We start from the raw sequence: 18264 nt of genomic DNA, 5'->3' as shown, positions 1-18264 counted from the left end.
CAAACGGTGTACCTCAACGTCTTTGAGTGTCTCCAGCCTCGGCCCAGTGTTCTGGACCTCCAGCCCACAGCCCCTTGGGAGAATTTGAACGTCTAAAGTAAAAAAATAAATAAATAAATAGTAAAGAATGCTGCTTTCCACTGTCTCTTCACTCCACAGAACCAATGGCAAGGGCAGCTCACAGTGGCCAGCAGGGAGGGTGAACAGAGGGAACAAGAGTCTCCCACAGGTCAGCCTCAGGACAAGCTCCCTCCACCTTGTGATGGTGGTTGCCAGCTCTTCTGCCTGCACTGTCTACCCATTCTCTCCACAGCGACTGCCCTGCTCCAGATATACACACACTCACAATACACACACACAAACACACACACACACACGGTTCATTCTTAGCACCTCCTACCATCCAATGCTCCAGCTGAACAAATGAGGTGGCTCTGTGATCTGTCAGTTTATCTAGGCTGAACATGATTTCCCAAAATTTCCTTCCCCGTGGCTTCCCATTAGGTTTGACCACAGGTTAGGGCAGAATCATCGCTGTTTTTGTAGCTCACAGGTTGTCACTTATCTGATGACTCACCTCATTGGCACGGGGGCAGCGTCAGGTCTGCAACTGTCCCACTTTTCCCTGGAGCCTCCTTAGCCCTCTCTGACTCGTGGGCCAGGCGTGCATTTAGCTCTGTGATGAAGGACTCCTACCTCCACCACAGTATGATCACATCATCCAGGCTGGAGACAGTGAGAATGCTGCAGGTTCTAGTCTGTCCTCGTGGGTTCTCACTCATGCTCATGGGTTCCAGCTTGCCTTTACTCTCCCCCACTTGAAATCCATCCTCCCTTCCTGACTGCCTGCCCCGAGAACTTCAAGCTTCAGCATAAGACAAAAGCCTAATAGAGACTGTTTAACCAACTTGCACAATTGAGAACAGAGTAAATTTGTAACTATGTGTATATCTCCCAGGGTTCCGTTTCTCTGATTGAACCTTGTATTGTCTTTTTTTTTTTTCTGTATGTTATGATGTTTTGGGGTGTGTGTGTGTGTGTGTGTGTGTGTGTGTGTGTGTGTCAGAGTCTTGCTCTGTCACCCAGGTTGGAGCACAGTGGTGCAATCTCAGCTCACTGCAACCTCCACCTCCCGGGTTCAAGAGATTCTCTAGCCTCAGCCTTCCAAGTAGCTGGGATTACAGGTGCCTGCCACCATGACCAGCTAATTTTTATATTTTTAGTAGAGATGGGGTTTCACCATGTTGGCCAGACTGGTCTCGACTCCTGACTTCAAATGATCTGTCTGCCTTGGCCATCCAAAGCGCTGGGATTACAGGCATGAGCCACCATGTCCGGCCATGTTTAGATATCTTAATAACGTTTCTAAGTGGGAAGAGACTGCCCCTCCCTGAGCTAGCCAGTTCTTACAGAGAGCAAAGGGATCAGCCAGGATGTGCCTTAGATACGCAAACCAATCAATATAGAGCCACACCTCTTCTATCTCGCTTGTGATCACCAGGAGACAATATTCCTCTGCCTTCATCATCCCAGAACTGGTACCAGGCAACTGAGGGCCATTGGTGCACACACACAAAGTTCATTCTTAGCAACTCCACCCTTAAGCTTGTAGTCCACTAAAATTATTTAAACTAGCCCATAGGCTGTGCCTCCCCTTTCTAGGACCTGAGAGTACAATCAGCTTTGTTTTCCTGAGGCTCTCCTGTGTCTCCTCTCGTGGCCACACCTAACTGACCATTACATTAAAAACACAGGACAAATCTTGGCTGATACAACATAAATGCTAGAAGACCCTTCTCTTCTCCATCTGCTCTGCATCCCCTGGGATTGGACTGCTGTGTCCCTCCTTTGGTCTCACTGCAATGAAAAGGCATTTTCTATCTTCTCTGCGGTGGATGTTATCTTTATTCATCCCATGCTCTTTCATTCCCATTCCTGGATTATACCCAACCTGGGGCCAATAAAAGAACCAAATATCCCTCAACAAACGTGACCCAAGCTGAGGCCATTACAGTCTTTTTACACTGGAGCTGACAGGGAATACTCTCTTGCTTTGGGGGTCATGGAGAATGCTCCCCTGAAGGAAAAGGGAATGAAACTTAATGAAATCCAGCAGAAAGAAATAGAGATGAGAGAGAAACTGACAGACAGAGACTCTGTTCTATCACACGCTCCTGATTTCTGTCATGACATCACTCATACCAGTCCACGGACATCACTGCAGCTCCATGGCCCTTCACAGCTGTGGCCTGTTTATTTTGCTTCCCTGGAACACCTTTCCACAAAGACTGTTTCCTAAAATACAAATTCCTCAACACGACAAAGGATTCCACCATCCACTAAGATGGGGAAACCCCGTTATGGGCTCAATTGTGCCCCTCCTAAATTCATTCATTGATGTCCTAATTCCCAGTATCTCAGAGTGTGACTGTATTTGTAAATAAGGCCTTAAAGAGGTGATTAAGTTAAAATGAGTCCTTTAGGAATCTGACTGGGAGATTCAGGAGGTGTACATGCAGAGAAAAGATCATGTGAGGACACAGCGAGAAGGGGGCCATCTGCAAGCTCATGTGAGGACACAGCGAGAAGGGGGCCATCTGCAAGCTAAGGAGCAATTACCTTGGGAATAACCAAACCTGCCAACACCTTGATCTCAGACTTTCAGCCTCCAGAACTGTGAGAAAATAAATTCCCATTTCTCAAGCCACTCAGTGTGTGGTACCACCTTATGCAGCTGATCTGACCAGGACACTGACCATAACGTCTCCATGAAGAGACACAGTGTGTACTAACCAGGTAAAGGCTCTGTGAAGTCCTGCAGTGAAGATCACTTCTTGCCTTCAAACTGTGTTTCCTGAAGTTCTTTATCTATTCTCTGCACAGAGCTGCCATGATCAAGAATGATGGCAGACAGAAGGCCATCTGGATATCAGTAAAAATTATGTTCTTGCTCTTCAGAAATAAAGAGATGAAGAAATAATTGTCAAAACATTTACCAAATTATGAAAAAGGAGGGATGTTATAAAAATGTAGACAGCTTCATGGTGTAAAGATAAAAACACCAAAGTTAAAACCAAAGTTCAGATTCCATCTCTGCTATTAACGGGCTGGGTGACTTTGGTCAAGTCCCTTCTCCTCTCTGGCCTCAGTTTCCCCATTTGTAAAGTGAGTGGTCTGCCTGGTGATCTCTTTAACTAGGTTTTCCCTGAGTCAGAAATTTGTTGGAATGCCAAGATTTCTTAGAGATTCCCTAGTTAACCTACCAAGGTCTCTTTCTTGTTTCCAACATTCAGGTTGAAGTTTCTTATTGTTGCTATTTTAAATTTGAAAGCATACCTCATAACTTGGTTCCCAACTCCTCTCTGATGTTTTCAGTTTTCCTGATCTTTAATTTTTTTTCTCACTCTGTCACCCAGGCTGGAGTGCAGTGGTGCGATCACGGCTCACTACAGCCTCAACCTCCCAGGCTCAGACAATCCTCCTACCTCCGCCTCCAAGTAGCTGGGTCTACAGACATGTACCACCATGACCAGTTAATTTTTTTTATTTTTTGTAGAGATGGGATCTCCCTGTGTTGCCCAGGCTGGTCTCAAACTCCCAGGCCCAAGCAATCCAACCGCCTCAGCCTGCCAAAGTGCTGGGATTACAGGCATGAGCAATCAGCACCCAGCTTTAATTTTTTCAATATTTAACTGTCGTCATAAAATAACATTTTGATAAATTACCAGGATTTCCCACCTCCACGCATTTCCTTTATACTTTGCTCTTCTTTATCCATGAATATGAGCATTCATTCTATAGTTACCATTTCAAGGAAGAAATCACATAGCAAAATACAGAGAGAAAAAGTGAGTCATTCTTGGCTTTTTGACTGAAAATCCTAAAATCTGAGTGGGTTTGGGGCATAGAAGAAACATGAAGAAGAGCAAAGCTGGACTAGCTGGAGATTTCCTGGAAAGACTTCTGGTTACAAAATGGTAACATAAAACTCCTTCCACCCCCTTTCCTTCTAAAAAATTATCTCAAAATAACAAGGGGAAAAAGATACCAGAAATCCAAATTAATGAGGCTACAAGATATCCGTAAAATCAAACCATGACATATAGAAACAGAGAAGGATGGAGGAATGGAAAAGGGCATGGCAGAGAAAAGTCAAAACTGAGCATCCAGGGGAAGAGATCATCAGCGAGAAGAAAACCAGTTCACCCCTCAGAACCTCAGAGAGGCAGAAAGGACTGGAGGCAACAGACAGCTTGAAAGGTGGGGCACTAAAAACAGGGGGCTTCTTGAGAGTCTCCGTAAAGAAACAATAGATCCTGTGATGGCCAGTCTTTAGGATGACCCACAACAATCCCCATCTTCTGGTATTCACACATTTGCATTATTTCCTGTACATTGTACCAGGGTCAGTTTGTGTGACCACAGCAGAAACAACAGTAAGTCATTTCCAAGATTAGGTTATAAAAGACACTGCAGTTTCCACCTGGGTCTCGGTCTCTCTGTCTCTCTCTCTCTCTCTCTCTCTCTCTCTCTCTCTCCTCTTATGGTTACTAGTGTCATCTTGATTGGATTGAAGGATGTAAAGTATGGTTCCTGGGTGTGTCTGTGAGGGTGTTGCCAAAGGAGATTAACATTTGAGTCAGTGGACTGGGAGAGGCAGAGCCACCCTCCATCTGGGTGGCCACAATCAAATCAGCTGCCAGCACTGCTAGAATAAAGCAGGCAGAAGAAGGTGGAAGGAGCAGATTTGCTGAGTCTTCATCTTTCTCTTGAGCTCATTGCTTCCTGCCCTCAAACAGCAGACTCCAAGGTCTTCATCTTTGGAGTCCTGAACTTAGACCAGTGGCTTGCCAGGGGCTATCAGGCCTTTGGCCACAGACTGAAGGCTGCACTGTCGGCTTCCCTGCTTTTGAGGTTTTGGGACTTGGACTGACCCACTACTGGCTTCCTTGCTCCTCAACTTGCAGACGGTCTATCATGGGACTTTACCTTGTGATCGTGTGAGTCAATTCTCCTTAATAAACTCCCTGTCATGTATACATTTATCCTACTAGTTCTGTCCCTCTAGAGAACCCTGACTCATACACTCCACTCCACCTTACTCCTTCTCTCTTTCTCTCTCTGCCTCTCTCTCCCTATCTCGTCACTAGCTCTATGGACTGGTACAGGACTTCTCAACTGCAACACTGAAAGCTAGAAGATAATGAAGCAACACCTTAAAATTCTGACTGAAAATTATTTTCAGCCTAAAATTCTTGCCCTCACCAAATTCTCAGTCAAGTGTGATGCAAGAAAAGATACTTTCAGATGCTCATGGACTCAAAAAGAATACCTCAGTGCACCCTTGTCTCAGGAAACTGCCAGCAGCTCTGCTCCACCCACATGAAGGACTAAATCATAATAAACAGAGCTATGGGATTGAGGAAGCAGAATGTCCAACACAGGAGAGAAGTAAGGGGCACCCCAGGGTGATGTGTATGCAGCAGGTTGAGGCACCCAGGACAGCCTGGGGCAGCAGGACAGAGGACTCCAAGAGAGATGACTCCAAGGTAGGGGGGAAAGTTTTGACCACGTGGACATTTGTATCAAAGACTACTTCATAGAATTATTGGAAGATGGGAGGAGGCTTAGCCAGAAATGCAAAGAAAACAAGAAAGCAAATAAAATGTCACAATTATTAATGTTTTAAAAGAGTTGTTCAAGAAAGGACATAGGATCAAAGCCTGTTCCATAGTGAGCAACAGTAGTGTAGTTATAATAATGAAACACTTTGTATGCACAAAAACCTGCAATACAACTAGATTAGAGGGATGAGAGCATTGAAGAGGGTGAACAAAGGTAAAATATTCTTTTCTACCATAATAGGAATTAAGTAGAGAATGTCTAAAGTGGGCAAATCAAGAGAAAGCCCTATACACATATTATTTACAAAGCTGGAGAAATAGCTTTTTTTTTTAAATGGAAAGGGTTGCCTCTGGGGAATGAGAAGGAGTGGAAGTGGGAGATAGGCAGGTCAGGGTTTCTCGTTTTTATTAAAAGAATTTTAGCACAATTTGTCCTTCATGGACTGATGCTGGGATGAGGGGAGGACACCTTGGGAACGACAGCAGAGACACCACCAAGACCTTGGCATTACGTAAGATCCCAGAATCCATCCCCCACAGGAAATGGGAGAAGGACCCCAAAAAGACCATTCATTAAGTGTCCTTCACCCAGCCCGATAAGGGCTTGCAATAAATATTAAATTCAGTCATAGAACTTGAAGTTACAGTTCTTAACCACCAAAGTAAACGGACTGATATTCGCACCTGTTAGCAACACAGCCCGGTAGAACTTTCTGGAATGGTGGAAATGTTCTGCACTATCCAGTGTAGTAGCCACTAGACACATGTGGCTATTGAGCCCTTAAAATGTGGATAGTGTGACTGAGGTCCTGAATTTTTAACTTCATTTAATTTCAGTGAATTTAAATGTCAATAACCACGTGAGGCTAGCGGCTGCCATAATGGACAGCGCAATAGAGTGTCTCCCATTACATCAGTCTGTCGTTCAACAAATGTGGGGGCCTACTGGGGTGAGGCCCTGTTCAAGGAGATTGAGTAAGTCATGCCTAGTCCCTTTCCTCACAGAGTATGGGGCTAAGTGGGTGACACAGACACTTATGGTTCCCATGCATGGTACCATGAAGGACAGACAGGCTGGTAAGGGAGAGCATCACTGTGGCTCCTCATTCAGATGGAGAAGTCCTCTCAGGAAAAGGGGGCAGGAACAAAGCCAGGAAACAACGGTGGGACCCGAGGCCAGGGTATCTGCAGGCCCAGGCTTGAGGAAAGACAAGGACCAGGAGATGAGGCTGCGCAGGTGGGCAAAACCACATTGTCAGGGCCTCTTGGCCAGCCTGGGAGTTTATATTCTACTGTCAGTGGCACAAGCAGATTTCCATTTTAAAATGGGAATTAGGCTGGGTGCAGGAGCTCACACCTGTAATCCCAGCACTTTGGGAGGCCAAGGCGGGCAGATCACCTGAGGTCAGGAGTTCGAGACCAGCCTGACCAACATGGGGAAACGCCGTCTCCACTAAAAATACAAAAATTAGCCAGGCGTGGTGGCAGGAGCCTGTAATCCCAGCTACTCGGGAGGCTGAGGCAGGAGAATCGCTTGAACCCGGGAGGTGGAGGTTGTGGTAAGCCAAGATCGCACCACTGCACTCCAGCCTGGGTGACAAGAGTGAAACTCAGTCTCAAAAAAAAAAAAAAAAAGAAACGTGAATTAAACTCCAGTTGTGTGGAGAATGACGTGAAGAAGGCAGAGTGAACGGGTGAAGATTTGCAGGGGACTGCCCCAGCTCTAGGGGCGAGTGACGGTGACTCGGGCCACGCTGGAGGCGGCTGAGGCGGCATGACCAGGTCACGGCTGTTTATGGGAAGAGTCGCTGTGGTTGTGGGAGGGGACAGAAAGGGATGCGGGAGCGGGCCTAGAGGAGCCCTTGTGAGGGGAAGGATGGCGGATGGATCCCGCCAGTGATCTGGGTCAGCGCTGCAGCTTCTCGGATCTGGGGATCTGTTCTCCACCCAATCTTGGAAGGCACGAGGGATGCAGGGGTCGTCCCTTCAGCTCCCGTTGGATGCTCCAGAGCCTGAGCCCCTGTCCAGCTTACTACACAGCAGCAGCACTCTCTGGTGGCCCAGCCCCCTTTCCCCACCCCACATACCCATCTCACTCCAATCCGGGTTTTCACCGCAGGTCCTTACTTTCACCTGGAGTTCTTGTCACCAATGAATGTCTCTCCAGGCCCCATCTCCTCGACACCCCACCCCCCAGAAGCCTGTCCTGTGTTTTCCAGAGCAAAGACCCCCACGCTTAGGACAGGGCTGGGGGCTCAGGGTTAAGGGGCTGGGCATGGTAGTGGGCTGGATTCAGAGCGAGGGCTGCGTTTCCAGGATGAAAATGTAGCTGGAAGTCCAGGGAAGAGACAACATCCCGGAGTCCGCAACGGAGGGAGGGGAGCAAGAACAGATCCCAGGCAGGATGGAAGGCTGAGGAGGCCACGGGCAGAGAGCCCCTTCAAGAGGCTCCTCGGGAAGACTCCCCGGGCCAGTGGCACACAGGCAGGGGCCTTTTATGGCCTGTCTATGAAGGAGCTCTGGACTGAAACAGAGCCCCTAAAACCACCTCAAGGAAAACATTTAACTCTGGTGAAATGTAAACTCTAAAAGGCTGGGCTGTTTTCCTTTACACAGAAAAGGCGCTGCACCCCAAACTCCGCAAAAGCCTCCCTACCTGGGACCATGTGGTCAGCGTCCACACTCTGAAGGAGCTGGTGCTCTGGGGCAGCATGGTCATGGCCATGTCTCTCAGATCCAGCCAGTCCATGGGTACGGCCGTGACCCCTAACACTGCCCGAGGCTTCACTCGGCGCCTCCCTAGACCCGGATGAGCTTGTGTTGGTCTTTTCTCCTTCCCATAACCTGACCGTTGAACCGGTCTGAGCTCCCAGGTGTGTACCCTTTTCTCCATCTAGGGTAGGGGGTTCCCATCTGAGTGGCTCAACTAAGAGGATGCCAGTTTAGGCATATCTGGGAAATCTAAGGAATCAGTGATCTGTGTGCAAAAAGGAAAGAGGGGCCTCCTGGGATGTAGGGACCTCAACTTAAGAGAAAATGTGATATATAAACTTTTGGAAAGAGAATTTTTTTGGAAAGGTTGATGAAGGTAGGGTGATTCTGACCACAGTCCCAGAAAGAGGAGTTGGCTGGAATAAGAGCCCCATGTCAATCTCTGCAAGGTGGTGTGAGCAGAAGCCAGACCCTTGCTTTGCAGCCTATGTTCCATGCTCCAGTGTGACACACACAGCATAAATGCCACCTCCTCTAGAGGACCTCCCAGTAACCCACACTAGGTAAATTCTCCTTGCCATATGTTCCCACAGGATCCTGTGCTTCCCTCTCAGCATTTATCAACTTTCTCTAGCACTTGCCTGTCGGCTTACCCACCTCTCTGCTGGACGGAACCATTATGAGCCCACAGGCCACATCCGTCTTGTTTGCTGTTGTATGCCCAGCACCTGCAACAGTGCCTGGCACAGGACTTGGAAAGTCATGATGCAAGTGTAGACACTTTCCCCATTTCAGTGAGGAACAAAGTTCCTTCCTAGGGAAGACACCTGCACTACCCACTGACATCCAGTGCCGAAGACCTCCTCAAGGAGCTGGCAGGAACTCAGGAGAAGTTTCAGTGACTACAGTTCTGCAGGCAGGAATAAAAGCAAAGGAAAGCTGCATGCATGTGCCTGCAACCCTGAAACTGGCCTAGTTAGGAAGCAACTACAACACACACTAGAACATCCTAAGCAAAGGATACCAAGGTCAGAGCCACATCTCTCCCATCATAGGTTAAAAATGCAGGGACTAAGTTGTTGCAGATGGATGTATAGAAAAGTAAAGCTTCTAGGCCCGGCGTGGTGGCTCATGCCTGCAATCACTTTGGGAGGCCGAGGCAAGTGGATCGCCTGAGGTCAGGAGTTCGAGACCAGCCTGACCAATATGGCGAAACCCCGTCTCTACTAAAAATACAAAAATTAGCTGGGCATGGTGGTGGGTGCCTATAATCACAGCTACTAGGGAGGCTGAGGCATGAGAATCGCTTGAACCCAGGAGGTGGAGGTTGCAGTGAGCTGATATCATGCGACTGCACTCCAGCCTGGGTGACAGAGCAAGACTCCATCTCAAAAAAAAAGTAAAGGTTCTAATAGAAGAAACAACATTTCTTCAGCTTTACAGACACTGTCAGATACCACAACAATATTCATTGTCTTTTCTCCTGAGTTAAATCATTTTTCCTCAGCCACAGGACCATCAGTTTAGAATCTGATGTACAGCTATCAGAGAGAATAACAGACACTTGCTGCTCCAAACTTGACTCCTAAAATAAGATAATAATTCTTTTGACACCTCAGAGAATATTCCATCAGTTGGTCAAAAATGGATGAAGCCATCTAAATATATTTCCAGAACTCAGCAAGGGTTGATTTAAGCACATTTGTTTTAAAGAATTGGAGAAGCAGGTAGGGAGGAGACTGCTGATTCTTAAGCCAAGAAAAGTCATGAATTTACTACTTGACCGCAGGCTAAAACCATATTAATTTTATTTCAAATGTGTGCATCCAAGCTAAGAGAGGGTGTCGTGAAAGGTTTAAATCTTAAATCAAATGTTCTTTCCAATAAAGTCATTAGTGACAGGCTGAAATGTTGCAAGGGATGTATTACATGATGGATGTTTGTCATTTATTCACAGAAAAATGCTACAGTGAGCCTAAAGGGTCATTTCTCCAGCCACAAAGTATTCTCAAGGGGCAAAGCTGCCAAGCAATGAAATCCAAATTGCTCACCTCCCCTTCTCACCATGTTAATTACTCCTGAACTTTGCAAGGACAAGCATTCTGCTCTCAATCAGCGGTCTCCCACATTGCCAAAGGAAGTCATAGCCAGTATGTTTGAACATGTGCTCTTCAGGAGATCACCAAACCCCAGAAAAGGGAGAAGGAAGAACCTTACATCATCAGAAATGTCTGGAGGCTTTCCCTGAGCATGAGATTTATGGACAGTTTTACATGTTCGTATTTGGGAATAATTAAAGTAACCAAGGATATTACTGGGCCAGAGGTGGATGTGGGTTCCAATTCTACCTGTTAGTACATGACCTGTCATGGGGCCATTAAGTAACAATACCACTGCTATGTCCCCCAGCACCTAAAACAGTGATAATCAGATAGTTGCAGAATCTCCCTGAAGTCCCCATGAACAATCTAGGGTTGCACAGAACAGAGTTAAAAAACAACTAGGGAATTTGAGATTGCGTGGGTGTAGGCAAGGTTAAGACCTGACCCTACCACTTCCTAGCTGGGTGACCACGGATAAAATGTGTAGCTAAGTAAACAGCCTTTCCCTAGTGCCCCACAACTCCTCCCAGAATCCCCTTCTTTGTCCCAAAGCCTGCTGGTATCCCCACTGTCAAGTAACTATAATAATCAGCTAGCAACCGTGGTTGCAATAAGCAGAATACCACTCATATATATACAGTCTACAAAGCATTTTCAGCATACATTATCTCACATCTTTCTCCTGACAGTCTCTTGATGGAGGGAGCACAGGGCTACTTCCCTATGTTATAGGCCAAGAAGAGCTCAGAGAGATGAAACCCAAAACCACACAGCAAAGAGATGTGCCAGGACTAATACTGGGAGCTCCAATGTTCTCTTTCTACACTGTGCCACCTCCTCACTCAGCACCTAGCAGTACCCACCAGTCACCTGGCATACACAGGAGTTTATAACCATGTCACAGTCTACTCCAGGAGGCCTGTAGGAAGCCTGGGGTCCCAGGGGAAATGACTGCCCTGGGCTGGGCTTTATTAAGGATGTCGTCTATAATAAAATGAAGCCAGGGCTGTCCTTGGAGCAAATAAATTGGCTCTTGTATCACACTCAAACCTTTTCTTGAATATTACAAATGAGAGTTCATGGATATCCATAGAAATGGCCATATCATGGTGATACTGCTGCTCTGGGCTCCTCTGGTCAACTATCTTCCACAATATTGGATTTTCTGTTCTGAAACCGCATGGAAAAGTCATTATAGAAATGATAATTCTCTACGCTCATTGTAAGTTGCCAAGATGAACAAGTCACCTTTGATATCATATTCAAGTGGCATTTGGTATGGAAAAAAACTTTGTAATTTACAAGTCTTGGACTGGCAACATCGAGCTACATTAGCCAAGCACAAAATCTGGAAAGTCTAATGGCAGGGCAGCCTCTTCTCTTCACATACATTGAAAAAACAGCTCTTCAGGACCACTCCCTCCCTGCTTATTTATGTCTTTCCAGACTGCTAGAGTCAGAGCCAGGCACCCTCAGTGTCTAATAGTCTTATAAGTGGTCAGCCTTGGCTAGGCTTTGGGAGGCTCTTGCTCCTGTCCTGGAGGACTCCATGTACCTGATCTTTTCTGCCAGGAGGGACCTCAGGGATGGTTTTATCTTATAGCCTCGTTTTACAGATGAGAAAACTGAGGCCAAAAGAGTTGAAGGCCCTTGCCCAGAGACAATCAGCAATTTAAGATATGAGCTTAGATGTTGTTAAAGAGACACACTAAATGAACCAAAGCAGCACGTGTTTCTCCTAATTCCCCATGCAATAATATATTCAATCGCTTTTCTTTCTTTAGGGTAAGCATAACTCTTTTGTGCCACCAAGCTAAGCTCTGGGCCTGATATGATCCTTGCATCAATAGAACAAAAGACACACATGATTAGTCTCATTTTATAGATGAGGACGCTGAGATGGAGTTGTCCAAGGCCACACAACAAAGAAGCAACAGAACCGGAATCCAAATATAGTTTGGCTTAGCTCCCAAATATGCTCATTCTCCTTCCTCAACCTGTGGAGTATACAGAGACCTCAGCTGGGTTGTTCTGGAGGCGGGCACTCACCTGGAATTTGGAAGTACAGTTCCAGGTATGCTGCTGAGCACCTGGTCCTTGCTCTCCCAGAAAAGAACCCTTTCTGCTTAGCTGTCAGGAGAGCCTGCAGCAGCTAGATGCTTACAGACCACCTGAAGATGTGGAAGCCATTCTCCTGAATGCCCAGAAGGTGCCTTTTGTGAACAGAGTAGCTGGGAATCTCTACCTCTAACCTGCCACGACCATTACTTAGCCCCTTTCCTCTGGCACTGGGAAGCCAGTCAACTGCAAAGACTTCTGTCAGGAGAGTAGAAAAGCTCCTGCACCAAGAAATGGGGCGAAGGTCTAAGACGGACATGAGACTCAGACCCATGTGACTCAGACTGCCACCTGAAACCTGCCTCGCACTGGCACAAATGCCCTCCACACCAGGCAGCCCGCCTCCCCTGGGCCCTGGGCTCCGGGGTCCGTGCTTCAGGAGTCTGCTCAGTGACAGGAACGGCAGACCGCCTCTGTATGCTGGTGCAAAAAGGAAAGCAATTGATTTTGTTTGGGAGAATTTTATGTTAGTCCTTTTTATTATCTCAAGAAGGGTCCTGGAATCTACTAAAGCAAAATCAATGACAACCATGCTGAGGGAGGCCAGAGCAGCCCTTTGGCTTTGAGCAAGAGGCAGGTCTCCAGATGAGAAACCTAGCCTTTGAGTGGCTGCTGGTCTTCTCTCTGCTGGCTTGGACTCATGTCACCCTCTGCTCTCTATAAAGCTCCTTTGTCACCTGACTGGATAGCCCTGCCCCAAGACCCACAGTTTGGGACAAGGGGGGACACTGGTCCACACTGGACCAATTGATTCCCTCTCCTAGAAATTGAGAAGTGGGATCCTGAGCCAGATAGCCTCTGAATGTGGCTGGAACAGAAGGGACATTAAAATGGTAGCTGGGGAAAGGGCATCTTCTACCACGTGTTCTAAAAAGCAAGGGAAACCTGTCTGAACAGAAAAAGAAGAAACTGATAGATAAAAAGAAACAGAAACAAAAGACAGTGCAGAACTCTGGCAAGTCTTCAGACCCTGGCCCCAGACCCCCTGACTAGGCATGGCTTCCAGAAGGAACTCTCTCAGTTAAGCCGGCCCAAGCTGGTGTGTGCTGTTTGCAACCAAATATTAGAAATATTATTTTTCTTCAGTTTGGTAAATGTAAGAATAATACCCCATAAATGCGTTCAGATGTTTTCTTTTTTTTCTTTTTTTGAGATGGAGTCTCGCTCTGTTGCCCAGGCTGGAGTGCAATGACACCATCTCGGCTCACTGCAACCTCCACCTCCCAGGTTCAAGTGGTTCTCCTGCCTCAGCCTCCTGAGTAGCTGGAACTATAGGTGTTTCACCACGTTAGCCAGGCTGATCTTGAACTCCTGACCTCAGGTGATCCACCCACCTCAGCCTCCCAAAGTGCTGGGATTACGGGAATGAGCCACTGTGCCCGGCCTCAGTTGTTTTCATTAAGAAACAGGGCCAGGTGCGGTGGCTCACGCCTGTAATCCCAGCACTCTGGGAGTCCTAGGTGGGCAAATCATGAGGTCAGGAGATCGAGACCATCCTGGCTAACACGGTGAAACCCCGTCTTTACTAAAAATCCAAAAAATTAGCCGGGTGTGGTGGCATGCGCCTGTGGTCCCAGAGGTGACAGAATGAGACTCCGTCTCAAAAAAAAAAAGAAAAAGAACAAAAGAAAGAAACAGTATGTTATAGAAAATATCCAGAATAGGTAAGTCCATAGAGATAGAAACAGATTGTCGGTTGCCAGGGGGAAGTAGGGAGTGACTGTTTAATAGGCATGGGGTTTTCTTTCGGGGTGATGAAAATTTTTTAGAACTTGATATAACTGCTGGTGGTACAAAATTGTGAATGCACTAAACACCACTGAGTTGTATACTTTTAGATGGTTACTTTTACATTCGGTAAATTTCACCTCGATTTTCCTTAAAAAAAAAAAACAGCTTGTTATACATATGACTATCAGGAAGGCCCAATAAAGATGCACATTTTGCCAACTAACTTGCTGAAGTATCTAATTCATTTGTCCATTTATTCATTAATGAGAACATATATACATAGTATTGGCCACTTGCCAAGCACTGTGCTGAGTTTACTGTGGTGGCCAAGACAGACATGAATCCTTGCCTTGGAGAGCAAGAGTGGACAATTAGCAAGCTATAACATTAACGTACTTGTTTTTGTCCTCCAGCACACATTCTTCCCTTTCTTCCAGCAACAGAACTCCCCTTTTCAACAAATAATGTATTCTCTCTCTGTGATACATAAAGGAGGCTGGTTCTACCCACCCCTTCCAAGAGGTCAGTCAGCCACAATGATTGGTCCGGAAATGGACCCATCCTCCTGGCCACAATGATTGGTTTGGAAATGGACACTTGACCAAAGGTGAACCAATGAGAATATCCCTGGAACTTTTCTACCATTGGTATTCAGAAAGACTCTTCTTTCCACCGATGTTGCTAAGCATGAGATGCTGGGGCCGTCTTGCCCATCATGTGGAGACAACTGGTCCAAGAAGTAGAGAGAAAGAGAGAGGGACCCAGAGCCCTACAATTAGCTGTCCAGTGATATTTCACATTTCCAGTGATGAAGCCAAGAAATTATCTTGCTTTTGTGTTAAGCTAGTTTGAGTTGTGTTTAATCACTTGTATTTAAGATTTTTTTCACTGCAAGGAGGACAGGGGACTTACTTGATATCGTGGAAGCTCACAACAGGCACATCTATTAGAGCACAGGTTATATGAAGTGCTTTTTCCTATAATTTACATATATATATATATAGGATTTCAACATTGATTGATTAGTGAACATTTATACTCAAACTGCTGTTGCTATACATCACTACACTATGATTTCCAAAATGTTTTATGAGACCAAGCACAGTGGCTGATGCCCATAATCCCAACACTTTAGGAGGCTAAGGCAGGGGGATCGCTTGAGGTCAGGAGTTCAAGACCAACCTGGGCAACATAGTGAGACCCCATCTCTACAAAAAAAATTTTAAAAATTAGCCAGGCATGGTGATGCATGCCTGTAGTCCTAACTACTCAGGAGGCTAAGGTGGGAGGATCCCTTGAGCCTAGGAATTTGAATCTGCAGTGAGCTATGATCATGCCACTGCACCCCAGCCTGGGTGACAGAACGAGACCCTATTTCAAAAAATTAATTATTAATTAATTAAATGTTTTATGGCCACTACTGCTTGGGAAACATGACACCACAACATACCATCTCTGAGCCCTTGGAGAACAGTCGGTAAGGGAGCCATTCCTGGGGCCTCTGTGTTTCCAAATCCCTGAGGAAATAGCTGGCCAAAGCCACACAATGGCAGTAGCAGTGCAGGGGTAACCCTCAGTCTCTGGAAGCTCAGAAGAGCCTGAATTGATCATGAACATTTAGCATCCTTCATCACATCCTTCATTCCAGCAGGACTGAGGCTGGTTTCCTAGCAACCCTGCTCCATTCCTGTCCACCCACCCAGAATTGCAGTCCATTCTTCTTCACTAGGTTACTAGAATTACTCCCTGATGGTCAGATTCTCAAAGTCTCCTACCTCCCTCCTCCCTTAACTGCCCCCCCAGGAAGGAAGTTCTCACTATTCATCACACATGACATTTACATACAGCTTCACCATTTATAACATGCTTCCACTCACCTTGCTTCCTCAGATACTCACCGCCACCCTACGAGGTAGGAATTACTCCCTTCAATGTACTGATGAGGAAACTGAGGCTCAATAAAGGAACCAGGATGGGACAATTAAAGAAGAAATCACCCATCTCAACAGACTGCTGTCCACATGATTACTCGTAGGCTGAACGCTCTCCCACCCTGGTTTCTGGGCTTTGCCAGTTGATTCTGTCATCAGTCTCATTGAAACTCTGTGACTCTTGCTATCTTAACTGGCAAGGGACCTGATCCTGCTTTACCTTCCAGGATGCAGTTTCCACATCCTGCCCACATTCCTGGGGACATCTAGTCTCTTACTAGCTGGGTGTTTTGCTTTTCACCCATCACAGACATCTCAGGAAGTCACAGGGTCACAGGCATAGGACAATGGTTGGAAAACACCAAATCCAGGAGGTCTTTTGACAACCTGAAGGTTTAGGTGCCTGTCAGTTATAGCTAATACACAGGTAAACAATAGGGATACACAAGGTAATTCAGGATATGGCTGATGTTTCCAAAACTAATTTGACATGTATGGCAAAAAGAACTTAACCCTAACAGGACTCTGCCCTGGCTCCCTGGGGTGGGCCAGCGAGCTCAGTTCACCAAGGCAGGGAGAGCTTCCAGAGAAACCAGAAGCAAAGCAGTTTCTCCAGAAGAAGGTGCTGATTAAGCAGAGGAGGTTGTGCAAACTGTTCGATTCCATTTAAAATTATGAGAAAAAACTCCAGGAGACCTTGTGTCACAATGTCAGCCACAGCAGTTGTCTGTGACAAGACTGGCCATTCAGAGCCCGGTTACCAAGCTCTGGTAGCAAGAGTTTATCTTACACGACGATATGTGTTTATATGCATGTGTGTGTCTGTGTGTGTGTGTAGTTTTATGATTGTGGTATATAAAATTGCTGTTTTGCTTTGTTTCTGGGTTTTTTTTTTTTTTTTTTTTGAGATGGAGTCTCACTCTATCGCCCAGGCTGAAGTACAGTGGCACAGTCTAGGCTCACTGCAACTTCTGTCCCCTAGGCTTCAAGTGATTCTCGAGCCTCAGCCTCCTGAGTAACTGGGATTACAGGAACTCACAACCATGCTTGGCTAATTTTTGGATTTTTAGTAGAAATGCGGTTTCGCCATGTTGGCCAGGCTGGTCTTGAACTCCTAACCTCAAGTGATCCTCCCACCTCGGCCACCCAAAGTGCTGGGATTACAGGTGTGAGCCACCATGCCTGGCCTAAAATTGCTGTTTTTCTAAGACCAAAGCAGCTAGGTCTTGGAAATGTTGTTTGGTTCAAACTAATGTTTTGAAAAATGGAAAATTCCATATTCATGGATGATGTATTCACAACCCTCCTCCGAAAGTTTACTTTTCAAAACCAACAAGCAACACAAAGGACTGATTTGGCTTTCAGTTGATGAGTAAGAGAAGTAAGGGCCCGAGGGAGAGTGGGCCGTGCTCTCAATCATGCCCAGTCCCCGGCAGCTCCAGCAGGAGGGATCACAGCCGCCTATCAAAGGCTTCATCTGCTGAAACAAAGTCAGACCCTGCATATTCTGCTCGGAACCCCTATGTGCTTCATTTGCTGGCAAGATGATCTCGTTCCCTGCTTCTGTTTCCCCTTCGTGGACTCTAGCACTTCCTCTGCTTCCCAGCAAGCGTGAAGTCTTCCAGGACTCCGAGCTCAGCCTGCAATTCCACTCCTGGCTTCTCCTACTGCAAGGTGTCTTTTCCTTACCGTACACCCCCTCCCAAACCCTCTTTCCCCCCTACTCCCCATTCAATGCCAGCACACCACAGGATGGCTTTCGTGAATGTTTTTAAATGTCTCAGAAATGTATTACAATGGAAATGTTTGTCATTTTTATCCAGGTCTATTCCCCTAAAAATGTGGGCTGTCTTGAGAAAACTTCAATAAGGCAGGATGCTGCTTTCAGAGAAAAGAGACTCCAGGAGAAGCTGGGAAACTTGCAACCTTATTGAGGAGGACCTGGGGAAAGAGAGGCCTAGGAGATGGCAACCCAATAAGGGGCACAGTTGGCCAGAAAAAAGGAGCTGTCCAGGAAGGGATGAACCCTCAAAAGCTACCCATAGG

At 46.4% G+C, this 18264-nt stretch overlaps 1 long non-coding RNA gene across 1 annotated transcript in view; it reads right to left on the bottom strand.

Annotated features, from left to right (window-relative positions):
* The window catches only part of LOC134808974 (uncharacterized), a 53690-nt gene extending 52914 nt beyond the window's left edge, over window positions 1–776 (bottom strand). Inside the window, exon 1 of the long non-coding RNA XR_010153341.1 lies at window positions 578–776. This is a non-coding gene — a long non-coding RNA (uncharacterized LOC134808974). The remainder of the gene's footprint in view (window positions 1–577) is intronic.
* Between the last annotated feature and the right edge of the window lie 17488 nt (window positions 777–18264).

The sequence above is a fragment of the Pan troglodytes genome, chromosome 19 (genome assembly GCF_028858775.2).
Source record: "Pan troglodytes isolate AG18354 chromosome 19, NHGRI_mPanTro3-v2.0_pri, whole genome shotgun sequence".
NCBI lineage: Eukaryota > Metazoa > Chordata > Mammalia > Primates > Hominidae > Pan > Pan troglodytes.
Note: the sequence above shows the minus strand (reverse complement) of the source record. Positions and strands in the feature narration are given on the sequence as shown.